Source organism: Agelaius tricolor, unplaced genomic scaffold, assembly GCF_023055355.1.
Source record: "Agelaius tricolor isolate 1412-34295 unplaced genomic scaffold, bAgeTri1.0.p SCAF_1, whole genome shotgun sequence".
In the NCBI taxonomy this organism is placed as follows: Eukaryota; Metazoa; Chordata; class Aves; order Passeriformes; family Icteridae; genus Agelaius; species Agelaius tricolor.
In genome coordinates this window covers 1,830,982-1,844,353 of record NW_027269261.1, presented here as the reverse complement: position 1 = coordinate 1,844,353, position 13,372 = coordinate 1,830,982, and the positions used below count along the sequence as shown (strand labels likewise).

The following is a 13,372-nucleotide window of genomic DNA, read 5'->3' as shown; positions in this document are numbered from 1 at the left end:
TGGTTTTGCTGTTTGGCAGATTAGCCTCTCTTCATTTCCAGGGTTTTGTGTTGGAAACCATTTTTTTTTTTCTTCCCAAATGTTTAAATCTATTTCGGATAATAAACCATAGAATTCTGATATTTCTTTCTGAGAAGTCCAGTCTGTAAGAAAAAATGGTTCACTTGTGCAGTCATCACAACTTGTGCTTGCATCATCTTGCTGGTTTTTAAATCCTTCATGTAAGGGGCAAAGTGGGATTTGCAGTAGGCAAACGGAGCATTAAAGCTGATCCTGATTGTGCCTGTTGCATGTCCCACACCTGGTGTGGCAGGCAGAGCCTGGGGGTGTTGTGTGAAAGTTGTGCTGGAACAGGAGAGCAGAAAGGAGCTTAAATCAGCTTCTGGGTCATCCCCTTGAGCTCTGTTGTGGGTCCAGTTCTGCATTTGGTGAGCTTTGGCTACACTTCCTGAAGCCATGTGTGCCACGGGCCCTGTAGGGATCTCTCTAAGTCAGCTGTGGGAATCTCTGATTTGGGTCTCCTGATGTTTTGTTAATGAACTCCTCTTTTTTTGTCCTGGCCCTGTCCTCCTTTTGTTACCAAAATTATCTGGATTGCAGCAATGGTACTGACTAGATGGGTTGATGAGAAAGGCCAACCTGGTGATGTCTTACAGGTCCTCTTGTAGAGCAATCCTTTACTGCTGTTCATCACAAAAAGCAGAGGACAGGAGAGAAAAACTAATTGCCTGTTGGCTGCTTCTGTTTTTTTTCTTGTGAGCTTAAAAATCTCTTGGGCTGTAAGGCTCTGTGGTGAGATAAAGCTGATGTATTTCTTTGTACCAGCAGTGGTTTTAGCAGCTGTCAGAGAACAATCCACCACTCTGCAGTTGGGCTCTGCTTAATTTTGAGAGGTAGCTGATGTTGGTCGTGCTGATACTGCATAGCAGCTGTGGGCTGGCTGGGTGGACATCTCCAGGTGCTTTTTCAAAACACTGGTGCTGTTTTGGTGGCTGATGTTTTTAGGGATGGAGTATCACATGTGCAGGAGTTTGGTTTGCCTTTCGCTTCTTGCCAGCTCTCCTGGTGCCCGATGAGTTTGTGGTGTTGCTTTGGCAAGGTTGTCAGGGCTGCAGTGGAGGTTCAGCAAGGATTTGGTGTTTGTGATGTGTGGTTGTGCAGTCAAGTCAGAGCTGTGTTACTGTACTGTAAAACCTAAGCTTGAGGAAGCTGACAAGTGCTGAAAATTTAATGATGAGCATGAAAGGTGTGATCCCAACACTGTGAAATTGTAAAGAACCCACAGCACTTCTAACCAGACCCTCAGCTCCAGTGGTGTAAAGCTGAAGTCTCACAGCTCTTTCATGTGTGACCAGACTGAGGGAGGCTCTGTACAGAGTGGTGACTGCTTTACTTCTCCTGTAAGGCACGAGAACTCATTGATGCTCATTTTGTTGCCAAAAAATTGGCTACAGCACTTGTCTCTGCATGAGCAGGAGCTGGCTCGTGGCACGGTGCCGCATTCCTTGCACAGGCAAACCTCCTGGTGCTTGACAAGGAATTGCATCCTCAGTCAAATGTCCTGGGAGCCCAATGGATCGCTGCAAACTTGCTAAGACCCACTCTTGTAAGCATTTCTGTAACTGCTTAGTGTTAGCCACAGAATCATCACTTCCATACTGATTTTGAGGAGGAAATATGCAGGTGTCAAGCCCAGCACGCCAATAAATTTCTGCAGAAGTGGTTTTGTAATGTACCTTTAAAGCCTTAACCTTCACCTCACTCTCTAGGTTGGAGGTGTGAGAGTGCTGTACTAAAGGCTTTGTTTAGGACTTAATGTAAAAGGAACAGAACAAACTTTCACAAATGAGTAGTAGGAAGCTCTCCTAGAGATCAGTTGGGTTCCTGAAGTCTTTTAGATAGAGTTGATGATCAGACAGCCTTTCTGAAAGGTTTGGGCTTTCTGTCATCTTTTGAAAGTGGTAATGACTGCTAAATAATGCTAAATACCAAAGGTATGCTGTTAGCACAGCACACTAGTGCTTACTTTAGTTCTTTACTACTTATTAGTATTATAGTGCTCTACAAGGAGAAAAGAGCTTTTTTTCCTCTTAAGAGGAGAGAAAGCAAAATATTTTGAAGGCAAAACTGCCTTTGTTACCCTATAGCTCCTAAACATTTTGCTTCTAGGCACTTATATGATCTATATAGGCAGAGATTGTGATAGATAATGTCACCCTTTGTGCATTTCAGATAAGCATCTCTCTAAACACAAATGTGATCAGCATGTCTCCTTGTCCTTTTGAGACTCAGTAGCAGCTTTGTCGAGTGGCTTGATAATTTTTGCGCAAAATTCAGTTGGACTTCTGAGGTCAGCAGGATGTAGAGGAGGATCTTCAGTGGAGGTAAGCTCTCCCGAGAGCATTGGCCATGGCCAGCGAGCAGGGGCTGCTCTGCTGGCTCCCCTGGGCTCACCACAGCCAGCTGGGGACCCCTTCCCTGCCCCTGCAGGGTTTGGGGGGCCACATCCCTGCTCCCTGCCAGGCAGGTGAGGCTCACACCCCACCCCTGAGGCTCAGACAGGAACGTGATTTGTTGTACTCCCAGCTGTGGAGGAGGAGCTCATCCACACTGCCTTTGTATCAGACCCACTTTGCTATGTTATTAGGAGAGGATAATTATTGAGCTATTTCATTGAATGGTTATTCCTCAGTTGTTGATTTTTGGGGGGGTTTATTGATTTCAGGAGGCAGCTAATTGCCATATGGCAGCTTGATGTTAATGTTTTATGAAGATCAGGAAACAAAAGTTTATGAAACAAAAGCTTTTGTATAGTAACTGCAGAGTTTCAAGAACTGTTTTATACTTCCTGACAGTGCAGGTCTGGCTTAATGGTTTGTTTTTATTGCTTAAGAGTGTAAACCTTTCTTTAGCCGATGTGTGGAAATTATATCCTCATCCCGCATTACGCATTTCTCATTGCTCATTACTCATTGCTGCTTTCATTGCTGCCATCTGTAATCAGAGCTTTACTGTTTCAGCTGCATGCAAAATGCTCCTATCCTTTGCACAGTAAGATACTTTTCCTTAGCATTCACCTACCTTTCAAAAATAGAAAAAGGTGAAGGGAGAGGTGGGTCAAAGGGAGAAAAAAAAAGGGGCAGAAAAACCTACTCTGTCTATATTGTTTTTCTCTGTTTTGGGTGGAGTCTGTGTTAGATTCTGGTTGCTAGATGGTTTCTATAGTAACAAGCAGAGTAAAATCCAAGCCTGAAAAGGCACTTTTAAAGGTGCCATATCTTGCCTGAAGTATTATTTATCTAATTATGGATATGGAATGTTTAGTTTCTCCTTTATATCAAGGCAAGCCCTTTTGGGAGGGCAGACTGCTGCTATGAGAACTCGATATGTGATCTTAAAACAGGAGAACCACAAATCTTGTTTCCAGTTGACTTAAGCTGCTGAAAATAATAACAAAAAAAGCCAAAGGCATGAAATGCATTTTTAAAGATTGCTATAGGCACAGACCACTTTGTTTTTTAGTTACATAGGAAGGGAGCAAGAAGCTGGGTTCAGAAGGACACTTGGATTGTACATGTTAGTGCAGTAGGGAGGGTGTTGGATACAAGCAACAGTGGTTTGTTTTGTTAGACTACTGTGTACAAGGAAAAGAATCCCAGCTCCTTCAGAATATGACTTTGCTGTACTCCAATTTTCTTTTGTTTGTTTATTTCTCCAAAGAGGTTTTGCAGGTGTGTGAGAAAGCAGGCACACATATGGTTACTGCTTTTGCCTTGCTTAGGCACAAAAAGAGTTCCAAAAGTATTTTAAGATTACTACTCTCCTGTCTCTCCAATCCTTCATTACCTGTATTCCTGAGAGCCTTGCCTGCAACAAACATTTAATGGCTTCCTAAGGTGGAGTTTCCTTTTTTTGGAATCCTGTCACCTGTCAGTGCCCTCCAGGATTTAGCAGCCTTCTGTCCATGAGCCCTGTGAAATGGTCACTTAGAAAAGCAGCTACACTGCCTTTGTCCTGGTTCTGTGTCCTTTGCAGAGAGGACTTTGTCCCAGCCTTCAGCAGGAATCTGACTTTAGGAGTACCTCCTGTCAGTACCTGGCAGCCTGGTTCTTGGCTCAGGAGAGGTGGCTTTGCTCTTCACAGCTGGTTCTTGTAGGGCCTTCTGCAAAATATGCTTGGCTGTCTCCACAGAAATTAGTCCAGAGCCCCTGGGCAAGGTCTGCAGTGGAAGGGAGCAGATCAGTAGGGTCAGTTTGAAAAAAGGCAGATCAGGAAAGGAGCAGATCAGTAGGGTCAGTTTGAAAAATTTCTTTGGGGAGGTAGGGAAGCGTTAAAAGCTTCAAAGGAGACTTCAGGTAGAGAGAGCAGAGCAGCAAATTGATAATGTTATGAAAGTTCAGGTTCCCACAACAGCTGGACTGAGGAAGGTTTACAATTTAATGAGGCTGATAATCCCATTAGAGATTAAATTAAGAAGGTTTTTCTGGGAGATCACCAAGAAAATTATGGGTATTGTACTGTAGCTTGGCTCCTAATGCCAGGGCTGACATGTACTTCTTGCACTGCAGGACACTGTTTCATTCAGTGTGTCTCATTAAAACAAAGCCTTCAGCTCCAGCAGTGTTTCACTGCAAACAGAAGCAAATTATTATTTTTTATTGCTACTACTACTGCTATTATTACTATCATCATCATCTTCCTGGAAACAATATGCAGATTAAAAGATGGAAATATCAACCAGATCTGCAAATCAGCAGAGCTCTACTGAGCTGGTTCTCAGACAATCCAGTTGTTTTTATGAGAGCAACTCCTCAGGAGGCAGGGTGACCACGTATAAAAAAGAATGTATTTAAGGTAACCATTGACATAACTGCTGTAGCTTGGAACTTGCACAAACCACTTTTTATGGCATCCTGCACACCCTAGTGATGGGAAAGTGTTGTATGGAATAATGACTCTGTAACCACAGACTTCAAAAGTATAGAATGTCTGCGGCTGATGGAAATGGCTGTTTCCACATCAATAATCTACTCCCAGGCATATTGAAGCTTAATTGCAAGGCCAGTGGAGATGGGAGGAGGAAGGGAGAAGGGCTATCTGCTCTGCTTTACAGCCACAAACAATGATTCAATCCGTGATAAACTTGAACTTTGAATTTTTTCTCAGGATTTGTTGATAACTTCATGTGGGACTTCATAGACCAAGGGAGTTATTGACTCCTTAGGAGTTAGGAAGAGAGACAGGGTTTGTATTATTTCCTATAAGCATCACTCTGGCTTGTTGTGTTAAATGATTCTATTTTAAGGGTGGTTCTAACACAACTTTTTCTCCTGCTTGTGTTTTCTCTCTTCCTTTGAATGGAGGAAAAACCTTTTACTGAAAAGCAATCCCTCACTTTGAGTCCAGATTTTTTTTTGTCATTTTCATGAAGAATCCTAATTTTCTAGTTGACATCATAATGGTAGAATGAAGGCACTTTTGATGTCACAGTCTGTTGCTATTGGACCAAGTCCTGATGCACATGAAATATTTTTCCTAGCCCTGGCACTGTAAATGAAAGGTGGGCCTAATAGCTTTAAGTGAAAAAAATGAGTAGTTTTGTTCTACAAACCCTGGTATTTTTACTCTTTTATTCCTATTGTTCAAATGACAAATATGTTGTCATTTTACTGCTCTCAGTGTCCAGACTTACAGCAGGATTACTTTGACTCTTCCCTTGCTGCCATCTCATGAGGACACCATGGAGCCTGAGATTCTTAAAAAGAAAATTTCCCCACATTCTCTGGGGAGAGGCCTCAGAATGGCACCTTGAGACTCAAAGATCAGAAGGGAATGGAATTGAAATTCTCCTTTGCTTAACCACTAGTACTTTTAAAGTCCATCAACATTTCAGTTGTTTAGGATTAGCAGCAACCCAAGTTCTCTAGATGTTATTACTGAGGGGAGGATCAAAGACTAACTGATTCATATTTCCTGGTCTGGCGATTTTTTTTCCCCTTTTGTGTTATTTTTTGTTTTAGAAATAGTTAATGGTTAACTGCTTCTTGTCGTGTTGGGCAAAGAAGTCTCCCAGGTTTGTAGATGAAAAGATTTTCATCTTTGAAAATATAACCCAAATGTACCCTAGAGGGCAGAGTCATTTAGAGAGAGCTCCTGCACACCTGCTGGGTTACTGGTGCATGCCCACGGCCAGCTCCTTGCAGAGAGGGACCAAGCCCTGGGAAAATGGTGCTGGGTGGAGCCTTCTGCCTTTGGTGAGCAGCAAAAATGGAGAAAATGGGTGATTCTCCTGTGTGCAGGTTCTGAGAAAAAAAACCCGGCCAACAAAAATACATTTTTTAAAAATGGAGTATTTTGCAGAGAGCCCCCTATAACCCAGCAGGCCATGCTGCTGGCAGATGGCTGTTGCAGCTCACGCCTGCTGGAGGGTCTGAGCCTGTTTTTGAGTGTTGCATTTAATTTTCAAATAGAAGCAGCTTAATTTTTGTTTCATAGCAAAGAAAATAATCACAGTGTTGCCCTTTTGAAGAGCTGTCTCTCCTTGAGCCCTGAGCTGCTCAGGGGTTACTGCCTGCTTTGCCATCTCAGTGCTGAGCAAAGTCTGTCAGGCCTTCCTCTGTGAGCCTGAGTGTCTGGGGAGAATCTGGGAAGGTCCTTGCAGCTCCTCTCAATGGGAGTACTTCCTTCTCGGTGTCAGGCTCCATGCCTCTCTTCTTTACCTCATGCATCTCAGGGGGAGGGGAAGGGAAAAAAAGAAGGTCAAGTACTGGGACACTTTGAAGAGTGTGCCTTTACCAAGCTTTTCTCTCTTCCTGGAACTCTCATTACATGATCCTGGTTTTCTGAGCCAATTGTTAGCCCAAGGCCAAATCCTTAACCTTGGTCTAGATAACAAAAGCACAGCTGAGGTGATCTTGACTCCTTTAAAAAGGCTGTCTGCTCTTTGATGCACTCAGAATGAGACGCATAATTCATGTTCTCTCCTAAGGTTGTTCTTAGCATGGGGAATTAGCAACCTCCCTGCTAACAAGTCAGCATGGTAGGGATGTGTGTGTACTGTTTTATGTTGATCTGTTTTCCACTGCATTCCACATCCTGGAGGGTGTTGGTGTGTCTAGGGAGAAGCCCAGACCAAATCCTATCTGGGAGGTTTTGCTTTGTGTCTGCATCTGTTCATAGCAAGGCCTGAGGACTCTGTGCCAAGGATAGGAATCAGCATTTGGAAAATGCAGCTTTCTGGCTTGCAGCTCCTAATGCAATTGGAGTGGATGCTCAGGTGAAATCGGGATCAAGGTTTTTAATGGATGTCAAAACTGGTTTGTGAAGTACAGCCCTCACAAGGACCCCAGAGCAAGAGTGTGGTGTCATTCAGTGCAATGTCTGGCAGTGCTGCACAGAAACTCTACGCTGTGGAACTCTCTCCAACAGGTCCTTTGTGAGTTTTTCCTTTGGGACAAGACTCCTCCACCATTATCCTATTTTGCTGAAGACTCTGTGCTGCTCTGAATAACTTTGGGCATTTATTTTGTGCTGTAGTCTGATGGCAAGAAACAGCATCACTGGTGCTGCAGTGTCAAGTGGACCAGGTCATGAAAAGTAGTGGAATTTAGAGGCAGGCTGACAGCAATGGGGAAAGGCTTTTGGGGGTAAAACTTAACAGGAAATGCTGCTAGTCAAATACAACATCAAGAAAAAGAGGAATGTAGCAGTGGGGCCTCCAGACCAAGGACAGGAGAGGCAGCAAACTACTTAGCTGTGGAGCTGGAAAAGTCCCTTGCTGTCCCTGTGTGCTAATTCCCCAATAGCTCTTCCTGCCTCCTAAGTGTTTTGTAATGATATGTACCTTAAAGAATTTAGAGATGCCTAAATGCACTGCTGTTTATCCTGTAGGGTAGAGATAGACAGCTCCATTATATGGCATAATGACAGGTTTCATCCCTTGGTAACCAGTTTGCATGAGGACCAGGTCTGGCCAGTATTAAATTGGAAAGCAAAGATGGCTTTGTGATTAAGGTGCTGGAGTGGGACGCTGGAAATCTGGGTTCAAGTTGTGGGTCAGCCATAAACTCCCTGTGTGACCTTGAGCAATATAATTATTCTGAGACTTCAAAGGTATCTAAACAATTTGGACACCCATTTTCCAGTCATTTTAATTAACTGGGATGCTTTGAAATGCTTGGCTTTAATCTCTCTGTGCCTAGGATTCTCATTTGGAAAGCCAGGATAATAATATTTCCCTGCTCCCGAGGAGGAAGTGTGCAGCAGGGACTGGGAAGTGTGCAGCTGCTCTGGAGCTTGCAGGCCTGGTGAGGGGGGAGCATGTTGAGGGGTTTAAATCCAGGTGTGGGTGCTTTGTGCAGGACAAACAGCCCATTCCACGTGGGCAGGAACTGGGGGACAGTTGCCAGTTATACATTACCTTTGTCTTGGTTCATGGGGGATAAATACCACTGCAACCAAAATGTTCATGGAGAGCAGCAGCTCATTTCTTCAGGATTTCATTCTGCTTCATAACAACATCTTGCTGTTTCTTTAGTATCCTGTTGTTCTTTAATGCTGAACATTAAACTTTTACAAGACAAAATGAGTAGTTGTTAACATTTCCATTTCTGGCCCCCATAACAAGCCCTGCTCCCCCTTTCCATCACCTTTGGTTCTGTCTCTTTGCCCACTGTTATGTGCTGTGTAATGAAAAGCCTTCAATGCACACAGGCAGAGGGAAGGGTTAAAAGAGCCAAGGGAGTCTTTAATTCCTTCATTTTCTGACTTTTGTGGGTTTAATACACAATCTTAACATTCCATTAGTAAGTGGTTGCATTTTTTTCTTTTTAACCAAAGAGATTAAATGTTCCTTCAGATTTTGCATTTTTTCGCTATTCTTTAGTCGTGTCAGTTTTGTGTGCTAGGCAGGAGGTGAAAATCTGTCCTCAGTGACCATTGGTGCTGCTCCCAGAGCCCAGTGCTGGATGTCCTGGAGTCCATAGGGATCTGCTGGTCCCTAAAGAATGGCTGCCAGGGTAGGGAAATATTTCCAAGCCCCTGGATCTTGGGTTCCTCACTGACCATTACCCAGTGAGTAAAGGGCTTTGTAAACTGCTTGCAAAACCCTGAGGTGTTACGTGCTGTCAGACCACCTGATCCTGCTCATTAGGAAATGAATCAATATGTCAGTGGTAAATAGATGTTGAAATAAGGTTTCATATTTAAATATGAAGGAAGGAGACAGCTGATGCTCTAAACAGCTTCCCCTGAATCAGCTGCATGGGCGACTTTGGTGTGAATCAAACCAGAGACCTTTTCACTCCTGTGTCCATTGGCCCTTTATCACTGCTCTGTGGGCAGGAAAATCTGACTCCCACTTTGTGTTAGAGCTGTGCTAGGCTGGCAAGGGAGCAACTTGTTACTTATCATAGCTAACCCTCAAATCTGCCTGGCAGGATATGTTTTTCCCCTTGAAATTTGGGGTTCAAAGCAGCCATGAAACCAGAGTTTCTTTAATGCGCTTGTGGAGTAGGTGAGTAACTACTTCTCTGTTTTATTCTGGATTCTGTGTTCTGAGCATCCTGGACATTGAATGGCAAATTTTGCTCTAAACTTCGCTGCAAGAAGATAGTGAAAATTATGGTTGTAATTGTCACTGAAAATTGATCACCAAGAGTTGTAAAGGATTTGGGGTGGTAACTGCTATTTCCAAAGATTTTCCTATTTCTTGGATTTATTTTTTTACTGAAAGTGAGCTGGTGAGAAATACTATCAAATTATTACTTCATGTATGTGCAGGCAAATATCACCTCTAAATATTTTGCAGAATAACAACTGCTTTAGGATTAGTCAACTAAACATTTTCAGGTAGCCTCACCTCCTAGAACATGGTTATTTATCTCTGTTTGGTAGGTGCACAGTTTAGAAACAAAAGTAAACAAACAGGAAAAGATTAGGGCTAGAACTGTACCAAAAGGTAAAATTACCTTAGATAAAGAAAACTGCCTTTGTATTTTCCAGGAAGAAATAATGCAATGAACTGACTGAAAAAGAGAAAGAACTAAATATGGCAATGACTTTTCTTCTAGTGGCCTGATTCAGCAAAACTTTCATGTTCTTATTACCTATTTTGTACTCTTGGCCCATGAAAAACTTTTGGACAGAACTTAATTTAGTACATTGTTACAAACTCTGATATCTGCCTGATTTTATCAAAGTTCATGAACCTTTTGAGCAGCGACCCCCCTCATGCCCCTAGGGTTCTGGAGAGGGATTTATGGTTTCATGTGCAAAAGAGTGTGAAACTTGGCACTTTCACATGGCCTGAACTCCAGGAGCTCTAAGTGAGCTCAAACCAGCTCAAGAGGCAAAGTAAAGCTTTATTGAAACTCTCTGGAACTTGGACCAAATTCCATTTTACAAAATCTGGTTCTTAATGTCCTGTCATTGCCTTATCACTGACATGGTGGAAATCCATCCTGCATGGCTGCTGTGAGATAAACTCAGGAGCATTTATCAGCATTTATCATCCAGTGGGGATGGTGCCAGTGGAGCAGGATGGTGACCTGGAGCAGGATGCTCAGAGCCCAGGTCAGTGACCCAGAGAATGGCTCTGGAGTCAGTGCATGGATAGGCCAAGTCCTGAGCTCCTTCCTGCTGAGGAGCCAGGCCAGGCCAGTCATTAGGGCTGTCTGACAGGGGGAGTGAGTCACAGTCAAATCACACTCCTTTACATCACCAGCCTTTTTCAGGGCCTGTGCAAACTGCATGCTCCAGCTCATGCTGAAGGCCAGGTTTGCCTCATACTTACTCTCCTTTGACTGAGGCTGGATGATGACGAGGGGGAATTCAGCTAAAGGTCAGAAAACCTACTTGTGCCCTGATTTATAAACCACAAAGGTGCAGCCAGTATCCAGGTTCTTTAAAACACAGCATCAGGTTCCTAAAGTTATGCATCTGCAGCTTGGCAGATCCTGTCATTTGTAAAAGAATTGAAGTCCCTGGCAGTCATTGGAACTGACTGATGCTGGGGACTGAGCCCACAAGGTACAGAAATATTTCTTCTTTTACTCATTTCCTGGCCTTGCCCTCTGGACTGTCTGGCTTTGGAGCTTTCATCACTCAGGTAGGTCATGTTATGCCTCTTCTTACCAGGTCCTGAAATGAGCCAGTGTTGCTCACCTGAACTGGCTGTCAGTGAACACTTCTGTGTTGCATTGCTGGTATTTCTACACTGTTTCAAGTACTCCAGGGATCCTCCACTGGTGGATTTGCCAAAATGGACCTTGTTCAAAGGGGCTGTGATTGTTACATTTACACAGTGTGGACTCCAGCTGTGATCCTACAGCGTGCTCTGATGACAGGCACTTTGGCTATGAAGTCCCAATAGGAATATTGGGATATATGTATAAAATAGTCCCAATTGGAATATTAGGAATATGGCCTGTGAAGTCCCAGTAGGAGTATTCTGCTGTTAACTCATGCACAAGGCTGGTTATCAAGAAGTGGGTTTGTTCTTCTGACCATAGGCTAAACCCTTCCAGAACATGAAACTCCCCGCACCTGCTGGAAGGGGCATGTGGTGGGGATAAGGAATATGGGAGATGCATGGAATACATGAGGGACAGCATTTTGGTGGTGGTGCTGGACAAAGCTGACTGGTGGAAGTTGGACCTGCTGCTCCTGAATAAGGAAGGACTGTTTTGGGAATACTTGGCTGCAGTGTCATGAGTGGCCGGTTAAGAACCTGAGGGAAGTGAGAAGAGCAAGTAACACAATAATCACTCAAAATTTCAAGCATGTGGACTTTGGCTTGTTCAAGGAACTGGTAAGCAGAATCTTCTGGGAGTCTGCCCTGGAGGGCAGAGAGACCCGTGAAAGTTGCTTGATCTTCAAGGACAGCCTCCTCAAAGCAGCAGAACAGCCCATCCTGATGTTCAGGATGCTGAGCAGGTATAGCAGGAGGCCAGCATGACTGAACGGGGAACTCCTGACTGATTTCAAATGCAAAAAGGAGCACTATGGAGGTGAAAGCAGAGACAAGCAACCAAAGGGGAGCACAGAAATATTGCCTGGGCATGTAGGAACAGACTTGGGAAAGTTGAAGCTCAGCTGGAGCTGGAGCTGATGAGGCTTTTGGAGTGTAAGCAGGTTATTTCTACATGCAACACAAGGGAGAACACAAGGACAATGTGGGCCCTCTGCTGAATGAGGCAGCTGATGGAAATCATGGACAAAGGTTCAAGTGTTCAATGTTTTGTCTTGGTTTTCATGAGCAAGATCTACTTTCAGTTCTCTACACACAGTAGCAGAGCTTGAGGAAGGAGGTGGTGCACACATTAAGGAATTAAAGATCTCATAGGTAAATGCACTATGAGCTCATGGGGTCAGTCAGGATGAGCAAAGGCTGCTGAGGGACTGAGACTGTTCAACATCTTCTTTGGTGGGCCCTGATGAGACACAGAGCATCCTTAGGGAGTCTACAGGGGACACCAGGGCAGGACAGGTGGCTGGTGAGCTGGCCAGAGGAGCCATCAGAGGAGTGAGCTGGGAGATGACTGCCAGGTCATCCACCTGGCACAGAAACACCTTATGCAGGTGTGGGGGTAACATCTCTTCACCTGGGGAGCTGGGGCTCCTGCTGGACCCCACATCCAGTGTGTCATTGTCTTGCCTTCTGCAGCAGTAAAAGCCAATTCTTGCTGGATTGCCTGGTCTGGCCATTCCCCTGTGCTGTAGCTCACCAGGATGCCACTGGAGCACTGCATCCAGTTTGGGAAGCACAGACAAGCTAGGGAAGCCTCAGGAAGCTGTGCTGGGCCAGCAGCTGGGCTGGGGACAGCAGGGAGAGCCCTGACTGATTTGGCACTCTGCCATGACCCAAGGGCTGGAGAGGAGATGGAGCCAGGCTCTTCTCAGGTGTGCACAGCAGGAGGAGAGGAGGCTGCTGCCATGGATTAGAGCAAGAGAAATCTGACTGAATAGAAGGACAAAATCCCTCACAGCACTAATATTTTAGCACTTAAACCATGAGAATTTGTAAAATTTGCACTTTGGAAAGTGGAAAATTTGGAATTTTCGCTTCCTGAACTTGGCCAGCAAAGGTCCTGAACAGCCTGATGGAACCTGACGTTGGACTGGCTCTGTGAGCAGGAGGTTGAAGGAGAAGAGCTTCAGAGGCTCCTTAGTATTTCTGGTTTTCTGACAGAGAGAAAAACACTGAGCAAGAGCAATAGATGAAGCAATGTGAATATGGTGAGTTCTTGTTTCTGTGTACTCCACATGACTTTTGCTTTGTGCTCTATATAACAAGCAGAGAAAGATAAAACATGGTTTTATTCTTTTCTTTTTTTTTTCTTCTCCCCAAAATCATCAAAAAGGTGTAGGCAGA

At 44.2% G+C, this 13,372-nt stretch overlaps 1 protein-coding gene across 1 annotated transcript in view; it reads left to right on the top strand.

The window, feature by feature from the left end:
- The window catches only part of BMP2 (bone morphogenetic protein 2), a 199,512-nt gene that overhangs the window by 99,289 nt on the left and 86,851 nt on the right, over positions 1-13,372 (top strand). The gene's annotated exons all lie outside the window — the stretch shown is intronic.